Genomic DNA, 25,188 nt, shown 5'->3' with positions numbered 1-25,188 from the left:
AACGAGTGGCTACTGTTCTCTACGTCAAACTATGGACTGTGAGATTAAAAAACTCTTGGGCTCGTCCGGGATTTGAACCCGGGACCTCTCGCACCCTAAGCGAGAATCATACCCCTAGACCAACGAGCCACTCGACAGCTCGCGCTGTAAAGATAGCATGTATTTATTCCCACGATAAAACGTCACCTGACTCGCGACATAAACGCGTGGATTTGATTAGTTTAACGGATTCGAATTGACTGTAGATTTGGCAACGGAGTGGGTGAGGGTGAAGCGACTGTGGGGCGCTCTTTCTGTCGGTGCTGCAAACTCGACTGAGAGTGATTTAGAGCGCAACACCACATTCACTGGTATACATACCACTTGGTTACAAGTAAAATATTCACTTATATTAAGACACCTAAATTTGAAAGTGGTACCGGTACATACCCCTGTAAGATTGATTCCCTCCTCGGCCATGCTCGAAGTGGTTTCTCGCGGTTTCCCATTTCTCCTCCAATCAAACGCCGGGATGGTACAAAACTTAAGGCCCTCTTCCTTGTCTATCCCCTCCAATCTTCCCATTCCCCCGCAAGGTCCCTGTTCAGCATAGCAGGTGTGGCCGCCTGGGCGAGGTACTGTTCATCCTCGCCACTTGTATCCCCCGACCCAGAGTCTGCTCTTAAGGCAAGACGGTAAACAGATAAAGAAAAAGATAACGGAATGTAAGATATGTTAAATGGTCATTCACTAAATTCTCATTGAAGTCTGTCTGTTTTAACCCAAAGTTCTTCCTTCAATTATGTTGTGACATTGAAGATAAGACTCTCTTTCGCTCGTTGGGACTCCGCCCCTAAACCCCCAACTCCTCTACATTACAAGTGGTCACCTGGAAAATTATTATGCGCGTCAAGACGGCCCATATTTTTGCGTACTTATTTGGTCCTATGATATTTTCTCGCACAGTATATTCACGGTTTGTAGCAGAGATAGATGTAAACGTTTCGACGCGATGAACATTACGTACGCTTCTTAAAAAATGCGAAATTATTATCCTAACGTAATGGGCAGCTTTAGTCCTAAAACTTGGTAGGTGCATCGTAGTTGAAACGATCTACATTTTCGTTTATTGATGTTTTGTCGTATCTGCATGGTGTAAGCCGTAGACTGGCTAAGAACCTTACATTACGATTACAGTGTCGACATATTCCTTTCATTTCTGCATTTGTCCACGGTGCTAGAATCATGCATTTTTCTCACATATGACCCACGGACGTTTCAGTGAGCCTGCCGAATTTCATGATTCTGTCGGTCTTATTTGTGTTAGCACAGTAAAATTAGATTTAGAAAATGTACAATATTGACGTAAATTATGAAAATGCAGCTCTGTCTGAGGCATAAGAGATATATCTAGGCAATGTGCACGCTAATGGGTGCAGACTTTCATTTGGAAATTAATTCTGGCCAAAGGGTACGTCGTATCGTATACGGATTGCGCCATTAGACGAAACTTTTTGTCACCTACATTTTGGATTTAGGGTATTTTGTCGTATCCTGCCTATTTATACAGTAGAACGAGGTGAACTTATCGATATATATGAAAAATTTCGTACACTTTTAACAAGTTGAAAAATGATATACCAAATTAGCAGACAGGTACATTCTTGACGATGAAACGGCCTACAATTTTTGTTTGAGGTTTTGCCGTATCTCTATCGGCTTCATCACAGATTGCTTAAGAATCATAAATTCGGCTGAAATTTGAATAGTGTTCCGCATTTTCCATCCTTTTCCGCATACATTCAAGGCGGCTAGAATAATGAAAGTCGGTCTACATATGGCCAATGATTGTACCAAGGAGCCTACTGAATTTCGTGCATCTATCTGTCTTGAGTGTGTAAATCAGTAAAATAATTATTGGAAAATGATCAATATTGACCAGAACCGGGAAAATCAAGGTCAATCTAAGGTAGAAGGGGTCGAGATTCGACAAAAGGTCATAGGACCAAAACTGTAGATCTCTTCATTTTAGGAGACGAAAGTGCAATCGTTTTGCTGACAGCAATTACCGTTTAGCTACAAAAATCTCGAAACCAAAGTGCGCATCGTCATTAAATTCCGCTTAATATTTCGTATTCTTTACGGGGTAAAATATTGAATACTTGAACTTCTTGCAATTTCTCCGCAGTTTACAGGCTAAGAGCTATAACTTTGGCGAATTTTAATTATCTAGGGCACTGCAACATGGCGTCCCAAATTTTGTTTTGGGGTGGGGGGCAACACTAAAAATATTGAACACTCCGGAACTTTTCCCTAGCTTTCACACTAATAGATACAACTTTGCCTAATTTAACGTTTCTACCTCATCTGGAAGTGGTCAATCATTTATGTCAGTCAGTGAGTCAGCAGTACGGCTTTATATAATAGAGATTCTGCTTCCCTAGAAGCGCTCTACCTTGTACCAACATGTACATTGGCAGCTTTAGTAACAGTCTTGGTGAGATAGCAGTGATCAGCTCTACTGTTGCGCAGTTGGCTCGTTGGTCTAGGGGTATGATTCTCGCTTTGGGTGCGAGAGGTCCCGGGTTCAAATCCCGGACGAGCCCGTCTGTTTTTAAATGTTTTCGAGGAATATCAATGTACGTTACTGATATTGCCTTGCGAAGTGTTCTTCTGCCTATTTGATGTAAATCTCCCTTACATGCGTTTCCTAAGTATGCCAGTAAAACATTATATACAGTAAAGTCCCTCTCAATTGAACACACACAATAGCAAATGGACTATCCCTGGATTCGAGTTACAATACTTGAGCGTTTTACCTACTGTCCAGTCGATTCGATCATCACTAAATGACTAAGATACGGTTCCCTCATGATCTGCGATGGTTGCTCTACGATTTCAAATTTAATTACATAATTAAGAAATGGTGGTGATTATTAATCGAGATCGGGGATTTCTCTCCTTGAAAATTGTAACTGTCCGCCTGTGTGGAGTAGTTGTTAGCGTGATAATTTGCCACACCCGCTGGCTCGAATTTGATTCCCGGCTCTGCCACGAAACTTCAAACGTGGCACGATAGCTGGAGCACGGTACACTGTGGGGCGCTGCCATCTGGAGCTGTTTAACGCGGTGTCCCAATTCTCCTCCAAGCAAATGTCGGTATGGTATATTATTGTAATCCAGGGCTTTCGCAGTTCAACGAGTGGCTACTGTTCTCTACTTCAAACTATGGACTGTGAGATTCAAAAACTCTTGGGCTCGTCCAGGATTTGAACCCGGGACCTCTCGCACCCTAAGCGAGAATCATACCCCTAGACCAACGAGCCACTCGGCAGCTCCCGCTGTAAAGATAGCATGTAATTATTCCCACGATAAAACGTCACCTGACTCGCGACATAAACGCGTGGATTTGATTAGTTTAACGGATTCGAATTGACTGTAGATTTGGCAACGGAGTGGGTGAGGGTGAAGCGACTGTGGGGCGCTCTTTCTGTCGGTGCTGCAAACTCGACTGAGAGTGATTTAGAGCGCAACACCACATTCACTGGTATACATACCACTTGGTTACAAGTAAAATATTCACTTATATGAAGACACCTAAATTTGAAAGTGGTACCGGTACATACCCCTGTAAGATTGATTCCCTCCTCGGCCATGCTCGAAGTGGTTTCTCGCGGTTTCCCATTTCTCCTCCAATCAAACGCCGGGATGGTACAAAACTTAAGGCCCTCTGTTGTAACCAAGGTTGAAATTTACAGAACACAACTTTTATTGCTTCACTTTATGATATTTACACAAATAACTGAAATTTATTTTGAAGCAAAAAGGAATATTGAATCTTGAGAAAAGTTTGTCTTTATACAATATGTACAGGTTTACAGTCTTTATATACACTCCTATCTTGAAAAGATAGTCTTTGTGAATTGACACGTTGATAGTCGAGAACTATCTGGCACATTAACATAAATGTCTTTGAGAGTCCTTGTTTGTTGAAGTGCCTGAATTCCTAAAAAGCAAGTTCAATTGATTGAAGAAATTCCACCTAGCGAAACTAAGGGAGCTTGCGTAAATTAGGGAATGAAAATGGCTTGTAAAAGAATTACGGAACATAGGCAGCGGAAACAGGTAAGGGAACGGTGACCAGAGGTGAAACCTCGTACTGCCAGAAATTCAGTCCACCTGGTCGAAGCACATTTTCAAGAGGAGTAGCCTCCGTGCTCGACGTAGGGTGTATTCTGGAGCTGGACACCAGGGCAAGTGGGCAATTGAGCAGGCAGGGAGCTCCTATTTATAGTACACTCGATGGTCAGGCACGCGCACTGAGGGCTGCGCGTCGAAGCTAGCAGAATGATACACAGGCGCGCGTGCAGCTGGCTTGCGGAGCGAGACGGGAGCGCCGGACATACAACACCCTCTTCCTTGTCTATCCCCTCCAATCTTCCCATTCCCCCGCAAGGTCCCTGTTCAGCATAGCAGGTGTGGCCGCCTGGGCGAGGTACTGTTCATCCTCGCCACTTGTATCCCCCGACCCAGAGTCTGCTCTTAAGGCAAGACGGTAAACAGATAAAGAAAAAGATAACGGAATGTAAGATATGTTAAATGGTCATTCACTAAATTCTCATTGAAGTCTGTCTGTTTTAACCCAAAGTTCTTCCTTCAATTATGTTGTGACATTGAAGATAAGACTCTCTTTCGCTCGTTGGGACTCCGCCCCTAAACCCCCAACTCCTCTACATTACAAGTGGTCACCTGGAAAATTATTATGCGCGTCAAGACGGCCCATATTTTTGCGTACTTATTTGGTCCTATGATATTTTCTCGCACAGTATATTCACGGTTTGTAGCAGAGATAGATGTAAACGTTTCGACGCGATGAACATTACGTACGCTTCTTAAAAAATGCGAAATTATTATTCTAACGTAATGGGCAGCTTTAGTCCTAAAACTTGGTAGGTGCATCGTAGTTGAAACGATCTACATTTTCGTTTATTGATGTTTTGTCGTATCTGCATGGTGTAAGCCGTAGACTGGCTAAGAACCTTACATTACGATTACAGTGTCGACATATTCCTTTCATTTCTGCATTTGTCCACGGTGCTAGAATCATGCATTTTTCTCACATATGACCCACGGACGTTTCAGTGAGCCTGCCGAATTTCATGATTCTGTCGGTCTTATTTGTGTTAGCACAGTAAAATTAGATTTAGAAAATGTACAATATTGACGTAAATTATGAAAATGCAGCTCTGTCTGAGGCATAAGAGATATATCTAGGCAATGTGCACGCTAATGGGTGCAGACTTTCATTTGGAAATTAATTCTGGCCAAAGGGTACGTCGTATCGTATACGGATTGCGCCATTAGACGAAACTTTTTGTCACCTATATTTTGGATTTAGGGTATTTTGTCGTATCCTGCCTATTTATACAGTAGAAAGAGGTGAACTTATCGATATATTGAACCCGAGTGACTTAGGCCCATAGTCAGTCATGATTTGATCGGTAAAATAATATGGTACATTTATTGAAATACAGAGGAGTGTATTTGAAAATATTTCGTTTAGGTAATGTCGAAATCAGAGCGAAGGAAGGACGACAGACTGGAGCCTGACGGATTAGCTCAACACGACAACTTTTAGCTACTTCACAGCAGGGAGTATCATTAGTTGGCGTACAAGGAAATACAGAGTCCACAAATAAGTCTTGGTCAGAAAGAGGAAGGGGGAGAGTCATACAAAGGAAACTCACCACATGAGTAATACCTTGGGATATTTTTGGCAGGACGGAAAGTCCGTGACCTCATGGAAAATTACAGCGGCTGAGTGTACGTTCGCTAGCCTAAGTTCGAGCAGGTGGAGATTTAAATCACGTGACCGCTTGCCGGCCAATAGTAAAAATTTGATGGGAGACTCAGGGATACCATCTTAAGGAATGATGGATGAGATATTTTCGTAACTACAAAAGTATTCAGTAATAAATTATTATGAGTACGCGGATGAATGTACTGAATTTATTAGATGTCACGCATGGAAAAATAATCAATACTTATTGGCAAATTAATTAAATTGAAGGCTGGATTTCTTGGAAACCAGACAGCTTGAATCTCATTGGCTGAAAGAAGACCACGTTGTCAGAGACGCTTACGAAGGCGCGAAATGTGAGGAGCTAAATCCATCCATATCTCCTAAATCTGTGATCACCTGGAGTTCATATTTTATCCATCAGATATGCTAGCGGAGTGGATTGATTTGATGTAAATTTTAACTTCCAATTCGGGGTGCAAGTACCGATATTAAAAATCCACCCCCTCCCTCAGGGGTATGACGTCAACGAATCCGCGGGAAAAAGGCTTCATCCATATATACGGGGCAAGGGATCCTCGCCTGTACACTTGTCTTGAATCGTTGGAGCTGAATTGACGGTCGCCAGCACACGTGAATTGAATATCGGGAGCTGAACTGTTCGTCGCCGGTAACTTAGAATTCTACAGACGTACAGTCATTTAATGGCGCGAGCATCCGCCAGTGTTTGTAAAGTGTGATCGCGCTCAAGCAACATGTTAAATCTGGAAATAGTTAACGTAGGATAGTGTTTGTTATTTATGAATATCAGTGACGTAAAGTAATTACCCTGCAAGAGAGCAGTATAAAATATATCACCATAAGTACGTACATAATAGACTGTGTGACGAACAGTACTTTAAGGAAGTAGTAGCCTGTACTTAGCTATACCGAACCGATGTCATGAACACGTCAAGAATGCCGTATAAATCGGGCGTATCGCGACGGGCGTAATAGTTGACACCTCGTCGTACGTGTCCAGGTCCATTGTGCGGTAGGTGGACGAAGATTAAATAGTGTAAATATATTAAATTCTTGGGTCTAGGATAGTAATTTGTTGTATCCAATTTAAAGTATACAGTGTTAACGTTGTAAATGGTGAAGGTTTGTGGTAATCAAGATAGGAGTGTAAAATGATAATGTGCCAGGAAATCTTTTGTGAAACTACGCCATCAAGAATGGAGGAGTAAAACGCAGAGAGGGGCCGAATGGAGCCTCTCGTCTGCAAAGCTGCAATGGAATACCGATAACTAAGATGAGTACTAAACTGTAAATAATATTTGGGAAATGTTATCGTGATGGGAAAAATGGGAATAATTTGGTCATACTTGGTTACCTTCTGTAACAAGATGGGTCGCTTAACGACCCCATCCTAAATTTGTAGCACGGACAGTAGTAAATCATAATAATGTAAATAATCGGGTCTTTTATGTATTCAGTTTGTTGGAGATGTAAATTTGTATATATAGTGTAGTACGTTAAGTCATGCATGCATTCATATTTTCTTTGTAGTCAATAATTCTCTTTACATTTTGATTTTGATTATGCTAGTTAAATAAGACCCGATATGTGCTTTTATGTTTTGTCAATTTTAATGAGCCATTTAATGACATGGAAGGAAAATCCAGCTTCGCCATACCAAGTGTGTTTTGTTGTAATTAATATGGTCATATTTTCAATGTGAAGTTGTTAAATTTGTGAGATGCGATTAATATAATAATTTCCAAGTAAATCATATCTGGAGTGATTAGTGCCAGAATAAATCGACTTTGTGAAAGGGGTTATGCGTTAAACATATTACGAGTGGACTACCGTATTACAGGCGAAATTATTATTTTTTTTAAATATTAATAATAATAATAAATAAATAATATAACTATTTTTTTTAAGAAGATATTTTGTTTTTTTTTAAATATGATTTGGAGATAATAATAATTTAGGTGATCAGGTGTTGAGTTTATTGGGAATCATTTAATGACGGGATGTCGTTTTTTTTTTATTCGGAATTAAAGTGCGTGATAATTTAATTTGGTCAATTAATAATATTGAAATGTAGATCGGTGCTAATAATCCATACATGTTAATGAACGTGTGGTTTAAATTACGGTCCAATATTTTTTTACGTATACATGTCGCGTTTTGAAGTTGCGATTTATTAGCCGGAACATGTAGTGCTAATATTACGAGACCATGATTGTCAAAATTTTGGTAAATATAATTTCAAGATGTTACGATTATTTGTGGAGAATGAACTAAAGCGTAGATCAAAATGAGATATGAAAATGTTAAAGAATCTGCAGTCAGATAATAAAAGGTCGTATGATGTCAGAAATGAATAAATAAGTCAGTTGATAATTCTGTGTGAAATAAATGAATCGAGGAATATTGAGATAGAGAGGAAAATAAATTCCGTACGAGAGACACTTAGGATATTGATATGAGTGTAAAATGTACGGGCAGTGTCACAGAGAAATACTGAGTTACGCAGCGGGTAGCATTCGAACCCGTGACAGCATGTACGAAATAAATAGACTGCACAGCTATTCGTTGAGATACAACGGATCTAAGGATAATGAGAGTTCAGAGTCCACATAAATGGTCGTATATTGTATTCATTGTAATGACGAGCGAGAACAATCATGATGTCGTGATAATAATAATAATAAATATTGCAGATAAAGGATTGGACCGCCTTAATTAATTGAGCGTTGATAAAGATGTTAAACGGGAATCTAAATGAGAATATGCAACCGATAATAATAATAATGTAAGGACGATGTTAAATCATCGCGATCAGATTAATAATAATTGTCATAATAATAACTGTAATGATGTCGTTGGTTGATCAGTGAATTAATTTGTAATTGCGACCGATATCTTAATATAATTATTTTGGCGGAAGTGACCGGTCCATTAATAATAATAACCTCTTAAGTGACGTGAATAATAATAATATCTTGAGTCACCTATTCATTAATAATAATAATAACCACGAGAGGGATATAATAATAATAATAACAGTAATAACCATTTGTGTTTGCATCCCGCATAATAATGATGATATTAATCAAACGTGACAGTGCCAGGAACCGTTGAATAATAATAATAATAATAATAATAATAATAATAATAATAATAATTTCAAGGATGATAATTTCATGAATATTCTGACGATCGTAGAGTTATTTGTTTGGTGACAACATCCTTCTATTCGTATGTTGAATAATGAGAATGATAATATTAGAGTCATTTTGGTATCTCTTTATTGTACGGTTTCCGTATGGGACGATGTTACAGTCATACGTGGCGTGTTTGTTTACTTCGCTCGCGATGCGAGGGGGGTCACTGGCACGGTATTTCCCACCGCTTCTCGTTATCTCATCTGTGGCAGTAGTCTACTGAGGCTAACTGGTGACAATTCAGATCACATGTAAATAATATATAAATGCTAATTCATTGGTATGGCATCAGCTGGATATCGTAAGATAGGGACTGTCCGTGGAATCCAGTTTTCGCAATTCACGAGAAACATTACCCAGTCCGAGTACCGGTCTCGGAAAAATGTACATAGCCGGAGTACGTCATCTTAGTTAAATCGGGAAGCCGACCGTAACATGGGTTATGCTCGGGCTCCCGATAGAAGGAAGCTATATCTTTGAGTGACGGTTCGATTCAAATGGAATCGATCCGTAAATTATACCTCCAAAATGTCATTTTATTTCAGAAATAACGCAGCAAGATATTGATACCACTTGCGGTATGGCAAGTGATTTATATATGTAACATGTGTGTAAATTCAAATATTGTTGCCACGTGTATCAAAGTTTCATACGTCAAATGGCGTAATAAACCGCTCCTTCTGGCAAATTATTTCAAAGGAAACCACTCTCATAATCTTTTTATTGTAGTTAGATGATGCCCTTTTTAAAGTAACAGTCACTTCCTAGTCCTATCATGGAGTCCTTAAATTCAAGTTACAGTCGAGCCTTCCCCCTTTTAATTTTAAGTTGCTCCGTTCATCCCCGTGTTCTATTATGCCGTTATATTTATATTTGATGACTTAAATAATGAACCGACACCCCTGAGATAAATGCTAGTCTGGGACTCGGGAGGTGGACGGGTGCAAAATATGTAAAATTTCGTACACTTTTAACAAGTTGAAAAATGATATACCAAATTAGCAGACAGGTACATTCTTGACGATGAAACGGCCTACAATTTTTGTTTGAGGTTTTGCCGTATCTCTATCGGCTTCATCACAGATTGCTTAAGAATCATAAATTCGGCTGAAATTTGAATAGTGTTCCGCATTTTCCATCCTTTTCCGCATACATTCAAGGCGGCTAGAATAATGAAAGTCGGTCTACATATGGCCAATGATTGTACCAAGGAGCCTACTGAATTTCGTGCATCTATCTGTCTTGAGTGTGTAAATCAGTAAAATAATTGTTGGAAAATGATCAATATTGACCAGAACCGGGAAAATCAAGGTCAATCTAAGGTAGAAGGGGTCGAAATTCGACAAAAGGTCATAGGACCAAAACTGTAGATCTCTTCATTTTAGGACACGAAAGTGCAATCGTTTTGCTGATAGCAATTACCGTTTAGCTACAAAAATCTCGAAACCAAAGTGCGCATCGTCATTAAATTCCGCTTAATATTTCGTATTCTTTACGGGGTAAAATATTGAATACTTGAACTTCTTGCAATTTCTCCGCAGTTTACAGGCTAAGAGCTATAACTTTGCCGAATTTTAATTATCTAGGGCACTGCAACATGGCGTCCCAAATTTTGTTTTGGGGTGGGGGGCAACACTAAAAATATTGAACACTCCGGAACTTTTCCCTAGCTTTCACACTAATAGATACAACTTTGCCTAATTTAACGTTTCTACCTCATCTGGAAGTGGTCAATCATTTATGTCAGTCAGTGAGTCAGCAGTACGGCTTTATATAATAGAGATTCTGCTTCCCTAGAAGCGCTCTACCTTGTACCAACATGTACATTGGCAGCTTTAGTAACAGTCTTGGTGAGATAGCAGTGATCAGCTCTACTGTTGCGCAGTTGGCTCGTTGGTCTAGGGGTATGATTCTCGCTTTGGGTGCGAGAGGTCCCGGGTTCAAATCCCGGACGAGCCCGTCTGTTTTTAAATGTTTTCGAGGAATATCAATGTACGTTACTGATATTGCCTTGCGAAGTGTTCTTCTGCCTATTTGATGTAAATCTCCCTTACATGCGTTTCCTAAGTATGCCAGTAAAACATTATATACAGTAAAGTCCCTCTCAATTGAACACACACAATAGCAAATGGACTATCCCTGGATTCGAGTTACAATACTTGAGCGTTTTACCTACTGTCCAGTCGATTCGATCATCACTAAATGACTAAGATACGGTTCCCTCATGATCTGCGATGGTTGCTCTACGATTTCAAATTTAATTACATAATTAAGAAATGGTGGTGATTATTAATCGAGATCGGGGATTTCTCTCCTTGAAAATTGTAACTGTCCGCCTGTGTGGAGTAGTTGTTAGCGTGATAATTTGCCACACCCGCTGGCCCGAATTTGATTCCCGGCTCTGCCACGAAACTTCAAACGTGGCACGATGGCTGGAGCACGGTACACTGTGGGGCGCTGCCATCTGGAGCTGTTTAACGCGGTGTCCCAATTCTCCTCCAAGCAAATGTCGGTATGGTACATTATTGTAATCCAGGGCTTTCGCAGTTCAACGAGTGGCTACTGTTCTCTACTTCAAACTATGGACTGTGAGATTAAAAAACTCTTGGGCTCGTCCGGGATTTGAACCCGGGACCTCTCGCACCCTAAGCGAGAATCATACCCCTAGACCAACGAGCCACTCGACAGCTCGCGCTGTAAAGATAGCATGTATTTATTCCCACGATAAAACGTCACCTGACTCGCGACATAAACGCGTGGATTTGATTAGTTTAACGGATTCGAATTGACTGTAGATTTGGCAACGGAGTGGGTGAGGGTGAAGCGACTGTGGGGCGCTCTTTCTGTCGGTGCTGCAAACTCGACTGAGAGTGATTCACTGTTATACATACCACTTGGTTACAAGTAAAATATTCACTTATATTAAGACACCTAAATTTGAAAGTGGTACCGGTACATACCCCTGTAAGATTGATTCCCTCCTCGGCCATGCTCGAAGTGGTTTCTCGCGGTTTCCCATTTCTCCTCCAATCAAACGCCGGGATGGTACAAAACTTAAGGCCCTCTTCCTTGTCTATCCCCTCCAATCTTCCCATTCCCCCGCAAGGTCCCTGTTCAGCATAGCAGGTGTGGCCGCCTGGGCGAGGTACTGTTCATCCTCGCCACTTGTATCCCCCGACCCAGAGTCTGCTCTTAAGGCAAGACGGTAAACAGATAAAGAAAAAGATAACGGAATGTAAGATATGTTAAATGGTCATTCACTAAATTCTCATTGAAGTCTGTCTGTTTTAACCCAAAGTTCTTCCTTCAATTATGTTGTGACATTGAAGATAAGACTCTCTTTCGCTCGTTGGGACTCCGCCCCTAAACCCCCAACTCCTCTACATTACAAGTGGTCACCTGGAAAATTATTATGCGCGTCAAGACGGCCCATATTTTTGCGTACTTATTTGGTCCTATGATATTTTCTCGCACAGTATATTCACGGTTTGTAGCAGAGATAGATGTAAACGTTTCGACGCGATGAACATTACGTACGCTTCTTAAAAAATGCGAAATTATTATCCTAACGTAATGGGCAGCTTTAGTCCTAAAACTTGGTAGGTGCATCGTAGTTGAAACGATCTACATTTTCGTTTATTGATGTTTTGTCGTATCTGCATGGTGTAAGCCGTAGACTGGCTAAGAACCTTACATTACGATTACAGTGTCGACATATTCCTTTCATTTCTGCATTTGTCCACGGTGCTAGAATCATGCATTTTTCTCACATATGACCCACGGACGTTTCAGTGAGCCTGCCGAATTTCATGATTCTGTCGGTCTTATTTGTGTTAGCACAGTAAAATTAGATTTAGAAAATGTACAATATTGACGTAAATTATGAAAATGCAGCTCTGTCTGAGGCATAAGAGATATATCTAGGCAATGTGCACGCTAATGGGTGCAGACTTTCATTTGGAAATTAATTCTGGCCAAAGGGTACGTCGTATCGTATACGGATTGCGCCATTAGACGAAACTTTTTGTCACCTATATTTTGGATTTAGGGTATTTTGTCGTATCCTGCCTATTTATACAGTAGAAAGAGGTGAACTTATCGACATATATGTAAAATTTCGTACACTTTTAACAAGTTGAAAAATGATATACCAAATTAGCAGACAGGTACATTCTTGACGATGAAACGGCCTACAATTTTTGTTTGAGGTTTTGCCGTATCTCTATCGGCTTCATCACAGATTGCTGCCTCTGTGGATCAGCGGTAGAGTGTCGGCCTCCGGATCCCAAGATAGCGGGTTCAAACCCGGCAGAGGTAGTCGGATTTTTGAAGGGCGGAAAAAAGTCCATTCGACACTCCATGTCGTACAATGTCGGCATGTAAAAGATCTCTGGTGACACATTTGGTGTTTACCCGACAAAATAAATTAAATCTCAGCCATAGACGCCCAAGAGAGTTTCGGTTTACTCGGTCTGCCATCTAGTGGGGGCCTAGAGTAAAACGGAACGTCGAAATTGACGAGCAGACAGCCAGATGGCGTCAAATTGAAATGTCTGCACACGGTAGCTGAGGCCATACGATTATTATTATTATTATTATTATCACAGATTGCTTAAGAATCATAAATTCGGCTGAAATTTGAATAGTGTTCCGCATTTTCCATCCTTTTCCGCATATATTCAAGGCGGCTAGAATAATGAAATTCGGTCTACATATGGCCAACGATTGTACCAAGGAGCCTACTGAATTTCGTGCATCTATCTGTCTTGAGTGTGTAAATCAGTAAAATAATTATTGGAAAATGATCAATATTGACCAGAACCGGGAAAATCAAGGTCAATCTAAGGTAGAAGGGGTCGAGATTCGACAAAAGGTCATAGGACCAAAACTGTAGATCTCTTCATTTTAGGAGACGAAAGTGCAATCGTTTTGCTGATAGCGATTAACGTTTAGCTACAAAAATCGCGAAACCAAAGTGCGCATCGTCATTAAATTCCGCTTAATATTTCGTATTCTTTACGGGGTAAAATATTGAATACTTGAACTTCTTGCAATTTCTCCGCAGTTTACAGGCTAAGAGCTATAACTTTGCCGAATTTTAATTATCTAGGGCACTGCAACATGGCGTCCCAAATTTTGTTTTGGGGTGGGGGGCAACACTAAAAATATTGAACACTCCGGAACTTTTCCCTAGCTTTCACACTAATAGATACAACTTTGCCTAATTTAACGTTTCTACCTCATCTGGAAGTGGTCAATCATTTATGTCAGTCAGTGAGTCAGCAGTACGGCTTTATATAATAGAGATTCTGCTTCCCTAGAAGCGCTCTACCTTGTACCAACATGTACATTGGCAGCTTTAGTAACAGTCTTGGTGAGATAGCAGTGATCAGCTCTACTGTTGCGCAGTTGGCTCGTTGGTCTAGGGGTATGATTCTCGCTTTGGGTGCGAGAGGTCCCGGGTTCAAATCCCGGACGAGCCCGTCTGTTTTTAAATGTTTTCGAGGAATATCAATGTACGTTACTGATATTGCCTTGCGAAGTGTTCTTCTGCCTATTTGATGTAAATCTCCCTTACATGCGTTTCCTAAGTATGCCAGTAAAACATTATATACAGTAAAGTCCCTCTCAATTGAACACACACAATAGCAAATGGACTATCCCTGGATTCGAGTTACAATACTTGAGCGTTTTACCTACTGTCCAGTCGATTCGATCATCACTAAATGACTAAGATACGGTTCCCTCATGATCTGCGATGGTTGCTCTACGATTTCAAATTTAATTACATAATTAAGAAATGGTGGTGATTATTAATCGAGATCGGGGATTTCTCTCCTTGAAAATTGTAACTGTCCGCCTGTGTGGAGTAGTTGTTAGCGTGATAATTTGCCACACCCGCTGGCCCGAATTTGATTCCCGGCTCTGCCACGAAACTTCAAACGTGGCACGATGGCTGGAGCACGGTACACTGTGGGGCGCTGCCATCTGGAGCTGTTTAACGCGGTGTCCCAATTCTCCTCCAAGCAAATGTCGGTATGGTACATTATTGTAATCCAGGGCTTTCGCAGTTCAACGAGTGGCTACTGTTCTCTACTTCAAACTATGGACTGTGAGATTAAAAAACTCTTGGGCTCGTCCGGGATTTGAACCCGGGACCTCTCGCACCCTAAGCGAGAATCATACCCCTAGACCAACGAGCCACTCGACTGCTCGCGCTGTAAAGATAGCATGTATTTATTCCCACGATAAAACGTCACCTGACTCGCGACATAAACGTGTGGATTTGATTAGTTTAACGGATTCGAATTGACTGTAGATTTGGCAACGGAGTGGGTGAGGGTGAAGCGACTGTGGGGCGCTCTTTCTGTCGGTGCTGCAAACTCGACTGAGAGTGATTTAGAGCGCAACACCACATTCACTGGTATACATACCACTTGGTTACAAGTAAAATATTCACTTATATTAAGACACCTAAATTTGAAAGTGGTACCGGTACATACCCCTGTAAGATTGATTCCCTCCTCGGCCATGCTCGAAGTGGTTTCTCGCGGTTTCCCATTTCTCCTCCAATCAAACGCCGGGATGGTACAAAACTTAAGGCCCTCTTCCTTGTCTATCCCCTCCAATCTTCCCATTCCCCCGCAAGGTCCCTGTTCAGCATAGCAGGTGTGGCCGCCTGGGCGAGGTACTGTTCATCCTCGCCACTTGTATCCCCCGACCCAGAGTCTGCTCTTAAGGCAAGACGGTAAACAGATAAAGAAAAAGATAACGGAATGTAAGATATGTTAAATGGTCATTCACTAAATTCTCATTGAAGTCTGTCTGTTTTAACCCAAAGTTCTTCCTTCAATTATGTTGTGACATTGAAGATAAGACTCTCTTTCGCTCGTTGGGACTCCGCCCCTAAACCCCCAACTCCTCTACATTACAAGTGGTCACCTGGAAAATTATTATGCGCGTCAAGACGGCCCATATTTTTGCGTACTTATTTGGTCCTATGATATTTTCTCGCACAGTATATTCACGGTTTGTAGCAGAGATAGATGTAAACGTTTCGACGCGATGAACATTACGTACGCTTCTTAAAAAATGCGAAATTATTATCCTAACGTAATGGGCAGCTTTAGTCCTAAAACTTGGTAGGTGCATCGTAGTTGAAACGATCTACATTTTCGTTTATTGATGTTTTGTCGTATCTGCATGGTGTAAGCCGTAGACTGGCTAAGAACCTTACATTACGATTACAGTGTCGACATATTCCTTTCATTTCTGCATTTGTCCACGGTGCTAGAATCATGCATTTTTCTCACATATGACCCACGGACGTTTCAGTGAGCCTGCCGAATTTCATGATTCTGTCGGTCTTATTTGTGTTAGCACAGTAAAATTAGATTTAGAAAATGTACAATATTGACGTAAATTATGAAAATGCAGCTCTGTCTGAGGCATAAGAGATATATCTAGGCAATGTGCACGCTAATGGGTGCAGACTTTCATTTGGAAATTAATTCTGGCCAAAGGGTACGTCGTATCGTATACGGATTGCGCCATTAGACGAAACTTCTTGTCACCTATATTTTGGATTTAGGGTATTTTGTCGTATCCTGCCTATTTATACAGTAGAAAGAGGTGAACTTATCGATATATATGTAAAATTTCGTACACTTTTAACAAGTTCAAAAATGATATACCAAATTAGCAGACAGGTACATTCTTGACGATGAAACGGCCTACAATTTTTGTTTGAGGTTTTGCCGTATCTCTATCGGCTTCATCACAGATTGCTTAAGAATCATAAATTCGGCTGAAATTTGAATAGTGTTCCGCATTTTCCATCCTTTTCCGCATATATTCAAGGCGGCTAGAATAATGAAATTCGGTCTACATATGGCCAACGATTGTACCAAGGAGCCTACTGAATTTCGTGCATCTATCTGTCTTGAGTGTGTAAATCAGTAAAATAATTATTGGAAAATGATCAATATTGACCAGAACCGGGAAAATCAAGGTCAATCTAAGGTAGAAGGGGTCGAGATTCGACAAAAGGTCATAGGACCAAAACTGTAGATCTCTTCATTTTAGGAGACGAAAGTGCAATCGTTTTGCTGATAGCGATTAACGTTTAGCTACAAAAATCGCGAAACCAAAGTGCGCATCGTCATTAAATTCCGCTTAATATTTCGTATTCTTTACGGGGTAAAATATTGAATACTTGAACTTCTTGCAATTTCTCCGCAGTTTACAGGCTAAGAGCTATAACTTTGCCGAATTTTAATTATCTAGGGCACTGCAACATGGCGTCCCAAATTTTGTTTTGGGGTGGGGGGCAACACTAAAAATATTGAACACTCCGGAACTTTTCCCTAGCTTTCACACTAATAGATACAACTTTGCCTAATTTAACGTTTCTACCTCATCTGGAAGTGGTCAATCATTTATGTCAGTCAGTGAGTCAGCAGTACGGCTTTATATAATAGAGATTCTGCTTCCCTAGAAGCGCTCTACCTTGTACCAACATGTACATTGGCAGCTTTAGTAACAGTCTTGGTGAGATAGCAGTGATCAGCTCTACTGTTGCGCAGTTGGCTCGTTGGTCTAGGGGTATGATTCTCGCTTTGGGTGCGAGAGGTCCGGGGTTCAAACCCCGGACGAGCCCGTCTGTTTTTAAATGTTTTCGAGGAATATCAATGTACGTTACTGATATTGCCTTGCGAAGTGTTCTTCTGCCTATTTGATGTAAATCTCCCTTACATGCGTTTCCTAAGTATGCCAGTAAAACATTATATACAGTAAAGTCCCTCTCAATTGAACACACACAATAGCAAATGGACTATCCCTGGATTCGAGTTACAATACTTGAGCGTTTTACCTACTGTCCAGTCGATTCGATCATCACTAAATGACTAAGATACGGTTCCCTCATGATCTGCGATGGTTGCTCTACGATTTCAAATTTAATTACATAATTAAGAAATGGTGGTGATTATTAATCGAGATCGGGGATTTCTCTCCTTGAAAATTGTAACTGTCCGCCTGTGTGGAGTAGTTGTTAGCGTGATAATTTGCCACACCCGCTGGCCCGAATTTGATTCCCGGCTCTGCCACGAAACTTCAAACGTGGCACGATGGCTGGAGCACGGTACACTGTGGGGCGCTGCCATCTGGAGCTGTTTAACGCGGTGTCCCAATTCTCCTCCAAGCAAATGTCGGTATGGTACATTATTGTAATCCAGGGCTTTCGCAGTTCAACGAGTGGCTACTGTTCTCTACTTCAAACTATGGACTGTGAGATTAAAAAACTCTTGGGCTCGTCCGGGATTTGAACCCGGGAGCTCTCGCACCCTAAGCGAGAATCATACCCCTAGACCAACGAGCCACTCGACAGCTCGCGCTGTAAAGATAGCATGTATTTATTCCCACGATAAAACGTCACGTGACTCGCGACATAAACGCGTGGATTTGATTAGTTTAACGGATTCGAATTGACTGTAGATTTGGCAACGGAGTGGGTGAGGGTGAAGCGACTGTGGGGCGCTCTTTCTGTCGGTGCTGCAAACTCGACTGAGAGTGATTTAGAGCGCAACACCACATTCACTGTTATACATACCACTTGGTTACAAGTAAAATATTCACTTATATTAAGACACCTAAATTTGAAAGTGGTACCGGTACATACCTCTGTAAGATTGATTCCCTCCTCGGCCATGCTCGAAGTGGTTTCTCGCGGTTTCCCATTTCTCCTCCAATCAAACGCCGGGATGGTACAAAACTTAAGGCCCTCTTCCTTGTCTATCCCCTCCAATCTTCCCATTCCCCCGCAAGGTCCCTGTTCAGCATAGCAGGTGTGGCCGCCTGGGCGAGGTACTGTTCATCCTCGCCACTTGTATCCCCCGACCCAGAGTCTGCTCTTAAGGCAAGACGGTAAACAGATAAAGAAAAAGATAACGGAACGTAAGATATGTTAAATGGTCATTCACTAAATTCTCATTGAAGTCTGTCTGTTTTAACCCAAAGTTCTTCCTTCAATTATGTTGTGACATTGAAGATAAGACTCTCTTTCGCTCGTTGGGACTCCGCCCCTAAACCCCCAACTCCTCTACATTACAAGTGGTCACCTGGAAAATTATTATGCGCGTCAAGACGGCCCATATTTTTGCGTACTTATTTGGTCCTATGATATTTTCTCGCACAGTATATTCACGGTTTGTAGCAGAGATAGATGTAAACGTTTCGACGCGATGAACATTACGTACGCTTCTTAAAAAATGCGAAATTATTATCCTAACGTAATGGGCAGCTTTAGTCCTAAAACTTGGTAGGTGCATCGTAGTTGAAACGATCTACATTTTCGTTTATTGATGTTTTGTCGTATCTGCATGGTGTAAGCCGTAGACTGGCTAAGAACCTTACATTACGATTACAGTGTCGACATATTCCTTTCATTTCTGCATTTGTCCACGGTGCTAGAATCATGCATTTTTCTCACATATGACCCACGGACGTTTCAGTGAGCCTGCCGAATTTCATGATTCTGTCGGTCTTATTTGTGTTAGCACAGTAAAATTAGATTTAGAAAATGTACAATATTGACGTAAATTATGAAAATGCAGCTCTGTCTGAGGCATAAGAGATATATCTAGGCAATGTGCACGCTAATGGGTGCAGACTTTCATTTGGAAATTAATTCTGGCCAAAGGGTACGTCGTATCGTATACGGATTGCGCCATTAGACGAAACTTTTTGTCACCTATATTTTGGATTTAGGGTATTTTGTCGTATCCTGCCTATTTATACAGTAGAAAGAGGTGAACTTATCGATATATATGTAAAATTTCGTACACTTTTAACAAGTTCAAAAATGATATACCAAATTAGCAGACAGGTACATTCTTGACGATGAAACGGCCTACAATTTTTGTTTGAGGTTTTGCCGTATCTCTATCGGCTTCATCACAGATTGCTTAAGAATCATAAATTCGGCTGAAATTTGAATAGTGTTCCGCATTTTCCATCCTTTTCCGCATACATTCAAGGCGGCTAGAATAATGAAATTCGGTCTACATATGGCCAATGATTGTACCAAGGAGCCTACTGAATTTCGTGCATCTATCTGTCTTGAGTGTGTAAATCAGTAAAATAATTATTGGAAAATGATCAATATTGACCAGAACCGGGAAAATCAAGGTCAATCTAAGGTAGAAGGGGTCGAGATTCGACAAAAGGTCATAGGACCAAAACTGTAGATCTCTTCATTTTAGGAGACGAAAGTGCAATCGTTTTGCTGATAGCGATTAACGTTTAGCTACAAAAATCGCGAAACCAAAGTGCGCATCGTCATTAAATTCCGCTTAATATTTCGTATTCTTTACGGGGTAAAATATTGAATACTTGAACTTCTTGCAATTTCTCCGCAGTTTACAGGCTAAGAGCTATAACTTTGCCGAATTTTAATTATCTAGGGCACTGCAACATGGCGTCCCAAATTTTGTTTTGGGGTGGGGGGCAACACTAAAAATATTGAACACTCCGGAACTTTTCCCTAGCTTTCACACTAATAGATACAACTTTGCCTAATTTAACGTTTCTACCTCATCTGGAAGTGGTCAATCATTTATGTCAGTCAGTGAGTCAGCAGTACGGCTTTATATAATAGAGATTCTGCTTCCCTAGAAGCGCTCTACCTTGTACCAACATGTACATTGGCAGCTTTAGTAACAGTCTTGGTGAGATAGCAGTGATCAGCTCTACTGTTGCGCAGTTGGCTCGTTGGTCTAGGGGTATGATTCTCGCTTTGGGTGCGAGAGGTCCCGGGTTCAAATCCCGGACGAGCCCGTCTGTTTTTAAATTGTTTTCGAGGAATATCAATGTACGTTACTGATATTGCCTTGCGAAGTGTTCTTCTGCCTATTTGATGTAAATCTCCCTTACATGCGTTTCCTAAGTATGCCAGTAAAACATTATATACAGTAAAGTCCCTCTCAATTGAACACACACAATAGCAAATGGACTATCCCTGGATTCGAGTTACAGTACTTGAGCGTTTTACCTACTGTCCAGTCGATTCGATCATCACTAAATGACTAAGATACGGTTCCCTCATGATCTGCGATGGTTGCTCTACGATTTCAAATTTAATTACATAATTAAGAAATGGTGGTGATTATTAATCGAGATCGGGGATTTCTCTCCTTGAAAATTGTAACTGTCCGCCTGTGTGGAGTAGTTGTTAGCGTGATAATTTGCCACACCCGCTGGCCCGAATTTGATTCCCGGCTCTGCCACGAAACTTCAAACGTGGCACGATGGCTGGAGCACGGTACACTGTGGGGCGCTGCCATCTGGAGCTGTTTAACGCGGTGTCCCAATTCTCCTCCAAGCAAATGTCGGTATGGTACATTATTGTAATCCAGGGCTTTCGCAGTTCAACGAGTGGCTACTGTTCTCTACTTCAAACTATGGACTGTGAGATTAAAAAACTCTTGGGCTCGTCCGGGATTTGAACCCGGGACCTCTCCCACCCTAAGCGAGAATCATACCCCTAGACCAACGAGCCACTCGACAGCTCGCGCTGTAAAGATAGCATGTATTTATTCCCACGATAAAACGTCACCTGACTCGCGACATAAACGCGTGGATTTGATTAGTTTAACGGATTCGAATTGACTGTAGATTTGGCAACGGAGTGGGTGAGGGTGAAGCGACTGTGGGGCGCTCTTTCTGTCGGTGCTGCAAACTCGACTGAGAGTGATTTAGAGCGCAACACCACATTCACTGTTATACATACCACTTGGTTACAAGTAAAATATTCACTTATATTAAGACACCTAAATTTGAAAGTGGTACCGGTACATACCCCTGTAAGATTGATTCCCTCCTCGGCCATGCTCGAAGTGGTTTCTCGCGGTTTCCCATTTCTCCTCCAATCAAACGCCGGGATGGTACAAAACTTAAGGCCCTCTTCCTTGTCTATCCCCTCCAATCTTCCCATTCCCCCGCAAGGTCCCTGTTCAGCATAGCAGGTGTGGCCGCCTGGGCGAGGTACTGTTCATCCTCGCCACTTGTATCCCCCGACCCAGAGTCTGCTCTTAAGGCAAGACGGTAAACAGATAAAGAAAAAGATAACGGAATGTAAGATATGTTAAATGGTCATTCACTAAATTCTCATTGAAGTCTGTCTCTTTTAAGCCAAAGTTCTTCCTTCAATTATGTTGTGACATTGAAGATAAGACTCTCTTTCGCTCGTTGGGACTCCGCCCCTAAACCCCCAACTCCTCTACATTACAAGTGGTCACCTGGAAAATTATTATGCGCGTCAAGACGGCCCATATTTTTGCGTACTTATTTGGTCCTATGATATTTTCTCGCACAGTATATTCACGGTTTGTAGCAGAGATAGATGTAAACGTTTCGACGCGATGAACATTACGTACGCTTCTTAAAAAATGCGAAATTATTATCCTAACGTAATGGGCAGCTTTAGTCCTAAAACTTGGTAGGTGCATCGTAGTTGAAACGATCTACATTTTCGTTTATTGATGTTTTGTCGTATCTGCATGGTGTAAGCCGTAGACTGGCTAAGAACCTTACATTACGATTACAGTGTCGACATATTCCTTTCATTTCTGTATTTGTCCACGGTGCTAGAATCATGCATTTTTCTCACATATGACCCACGGACGTTTCAGTGAGCCTGCCGAATTTCATGATTCTGTCGGTCTTATTTGTGTTAGCACAGTAAAATTAGATTTAGAAAATGTACAATATTGACGTAAATTATGAAAATGCAGCTCTGTCTGAGGCATAAGAGATATATCTAGGCAATGTGCACGCTAATGGGTGCAGACTTTCATTTGGAAATTAATTCTGGCCAAAGGGTACGTCGTATCGTATACGGATTGCGCCATTAGACGAAACTTTTTGTCACCTATATTTTGGATTTAGGGTATTTTGTCGTATCCTGCCTATTTATACAGTAGAAAGAGGTGAACTTATCGATATATATGTAAAATTTCGTACACTTTTAACAAGTTCAAAAATGATATACCAAATTAGCAGACAGGTACATTCTTGACGATGAAACGGCCTACAATTTTTGTTTGAGGTTTTGCCGTATCTCTATCGGCTTCATCACAGATTGCTTAAGAATCATAAATTCGGCTGAAATTTGAATAGTGTTCCGCATTTTCCATCCTTTTCCGCATACATTCAAGGCGGCTAGAATAATGAAATTCGGTCTACATATGGCCAATGATTGTACCAAGGAGCCTACTGAATTTCGTGCATCTATCTGTCTTGAGTGTGTAAATCAGTAAAATAATTATTGGAAAATGATCAATATTGACCAGAACCGGGAAAATCAAGGTCAATCTAAGGTAGAAGGGGTCGAGATTCGACAAAAGGTCATAGGACCAAAACTGTAGATCTCTTCATTTTAGGAGACGAAAGTGCAATCGTTTTGCTGATAGCAATTACCGTTTAGCTACAAAAATCTCGAAACCAAAGTGCGCATCGTCATTAAATTCCGCTTAATATTTCGTATTCTTTACGGGGTAAAATATTGAATACTTGAACTTCTTGCAATTTCTCCGCAGTTTACAGGCTAAGAGCTATAACTTTGCCGAATTTTAATTATCTAGGGCACTGCAACATGGCGTCCCAAATTTTGTTTTGGGGTGGGGGGCAACACTAAAAATATTGAACACTCCGGAACTTTTCCCTAGCTTTCACACTAATAGATACAACTTTGCCTAATTTAACGTTTCTACCTCATCTGGAAGTGGTCAATCATTTATGTCAGTCAGTGAGTCAGCAGTACGGCTTTATATAATAGAGATTCTGCTTCCCTAGAAGCGCTCTACCTTGTACCAACATGTACATTGGCAGCTTTAGTAACAGTCTTGGTGAGATAGCAGTGATCAGCTCTACTGTTGCGCAGTTGGCTCGTTGGTCTAGGGGTATGATTCTCGCTTTGGGTGCGAGAGGTCCCGGGTTCAAATCCCGGACGAGCCCGTCTGTTTTTAAATGTTTTCGAGGAATATCAATGTACGTTACTGATATTGCCTTGCGAAGTGTTCTTCTGCCTATTTGATGTAAATCTCCCTTACATGCGTTTCCTAAGTATGCCAGTAAAACATTATATACAGTAAAGTCCCTCTCAATTGAACACACACAATAGCAAATGGACTATCCCTGGATTCGAGTTACAATACTTGAGCGTTTTACCTACTGTCCAGTCGATTCGATCATCACTAAATGACTAAGATACGGTTCCCTCATGATCTGCGATGGTTGCTCTACGATTTCAAATTTAATTACATAATTAAGAAATGGTGGTGATTATTAATCGAGATCGGGGATTTCTCTCCTTGAAAATTGTAACTGTCCGCCTGTGTGGAGTAGTTGTTAGCGTGATAATTTGCCACACCCGCTGGCCCGAATTTGATTCCCGGCTCTGCCACGAAACTTCAAACGTGGCACGATGGCTGGAGCACGGTACACTGTGGGGCGCTGCCATCTGGAGCTGTTTAACGCGGTGTCCCAATTCTCCTCCAAGCAAATGTCGGTATGGTACAGTATTGTAATCCAGGGCTTTCGCAGTTCAACGAGTGGCTACTGTTCTCTACTTCAAACTATGGACTGTGAGATTAAAGAACTCTTGGGCTCGTCCGGGATTTGAACCCGGGACCTCTCCCACCCTAAGCGAGAATCATACCCCTAGACCAACGAGCCACTCGACAGCTCGCGCTATAAAGATAGCATGTATTTATTCCCACGATAAAACGTCACCTGACTCGCGACATAAACGCGTGGATTTGATTAGTTTAACGGATTCGAATTGACTGTAGATTTGGCAACGGAGTGGGTGAGGGTGAAGCGACTGTGGGGCGCTCTTTCTGTCGGTGCTGCAAACTCGACTGAGAGTGATTTAGAGCGCAACACCACATTCACTGGTATACATACCACTTGGTTACAAGTAAAATATTCACTTATATTAAGACACCTAAATTTGAAAGTGGTACCGGTACATACCCCTGTAAGATTGATTCCCTCCTCGGCCATGCTCGAAGTGGTTTCTCGCGGTTTCCCATTTCTCCTCCAATCAAACGCCGGGATGGTACAAAACTTAAGGCCCTCTTCCTTGTCTATCCCCTCCAATCTTCCCATTCCCCCGCAAGGTCCCTGTTCAGC

General features: G+C 41.3%; 13 non-coding genes across 13 annotated transcripts; 6 read left to right on the top strand and 7 right to left on the bottom strand.

Moving 5' to 3' along the window:
• Nucleotides 1-57: 57 nt before the first annotated feature.
• On the bottom strand, nt 58-129 carry TRNAP-AGG (transfer RNA proline (anticodon AGG)). The gene has a single exon. It is a non-coding gene; the product is annotated as a tRNA-Pro (tRNA).
• Nucleotides 130-2,513: 2,384 nt separating this feature from the next.
• Nucleotides 2,514-2,585, top strand: TRNAP-UGG (transfer RNA proline (anticodon UGG)). The gene has a single exon. It is a non-coding gene; the product is annotated as a tRNA-Pro (tRNA).
• Nucleotides 2,586-3,233: 648 nt separating this feature from the next.
• Nucleotides 3,234-3,305, bottom strand: TRNAP-AGG (transfer RNA proline (anticodon AGG)). Its single transcript has one exon. It is a non-coding gene; the product is annotated as a tRNA-Pro (tRNA).
• Nucleotides 3,306-10,884: 7,579 nt separating this feature from the next.
• TRNAP-UGG (transfer RNA proline (anticodon UGG)) lies at nt 10,885-10,956 on the top strand. Its single transcript has one exon. It is a non-coding gene; the product is annotated as a tRNA-Pro (tRNA).
• A 648-nt stretch (nt 10,957-11,604) lies between these two features.
• Nucleotides 11,605-11,676, bottom strand: TRNAP-AGG (transfer RNA proline (anticodon AGG)). The gene has a single exon. It is a non-coding gene; the product is annotated as a tRNA-Pro (tRNA).
• Nucleotides 11,677-14,408: 2,732 nt separating this feature from the next.
• TRNAP-UGG (transfer RNA proline (anticodon UGG)) lies at nt 14,409-14,480 on the top strand. The gene has a single exon. It is a non-coding gene; the product is annotated as a tRNA-Pro (tRNA).
• A 648-nt stretch (nt 14,481-15,128) lies between these two features.
• Nucleotides 15,129-15,200, bottom strand: TRNAP-AGG (transfer RNA proline (anticodon AGG)). Its single transcript has one exon. It is a non-coding gene; the product is annotated as a tRNA-Pro (tRNA).
• A 2,384-nt stretch (nt 15,201-17,584) lies between these two features.
• TRNAP-UGG (transfer RNA proline (anticodon UGG)) lies at nt 17,585-17,656 on the top strand. The gene has a single exon. It is a non-coding gene; the product is annotated as a tRNA-Pro (tRNA).
• A 648-nt stretch (nt 17,657-18,304) lies between these two features.
• TRNAP-AGG (transfer RNA proline (anticodon AGG)) lies at nt 18,305-18,376 on the bottom strand. The gene has a single exon. It is a non-coding gene; the product is annotated as a tRNA-Pro (tRNA).
• A 2,384-nt stretch (nt 18,377-20,760) lies between these two features.
• On the top strand, nt 20,761-20,832 carry TRNAP-UGG (transfer RNA proline (anticodon UGG)). Its single transcript has one exon. It is a non-coding gene; the product is annotated as a tRNA-Pro (tRNA).
• A 649-nt stretch (nt 20,833-21,481) lies between these two features.
• TRNAP-AGG (transfer RNA proline (anticodon AGG)) lies at nt 21,482-21,553 on the bottom strand. Its single transcript has one exon. It is a non-coding gene; the product is annotated as a tRNA-Pro (tRNA).
• Nucleotides 21,554-23,937: 2,384 nt separating this feature from the next.
• Nucleotides 23,938-24,009, top strand: TRNAP-UGG (transfer RNA proline (anticodon UGG)). Its single transcript has one exon. It is a non-coding gene; the product is annotated as a tRNA-Pro (tRNA).
• A 648-nt stretch (nt 24,010-24,657) lies between these two features.
• On the bottom strand, nt 24,658-24,729 carry TRNAP-AGG (transfer RNA proline (anticodon AGG)). The gene has a single exon. It is a non-coding gene; the product is annotated as a tRNA-Pro (tRNA).
• Nucleotides 24,730-25,188: the final 459 nt, after the last annotated feature.

This window comes from Anabrus simplex, chromosome 4, assembly GCF_040414725.1.
Source record: "Anabrus simplex isolate iqAnaSimp1 chromosome 4, ASM4041472v1, whole genome shotgun sequence".
NCBI classification, from domain to species: domain Eukaryota; kingdom Metazoa; phylum Arthropoda; class Insecta; order Orthoptera; family Tettigoniidae; genus Anabrus; species Anabrus simplex.
This window is presented reverse-complemented; position numbering and strand designations above follow the sequence as displayed.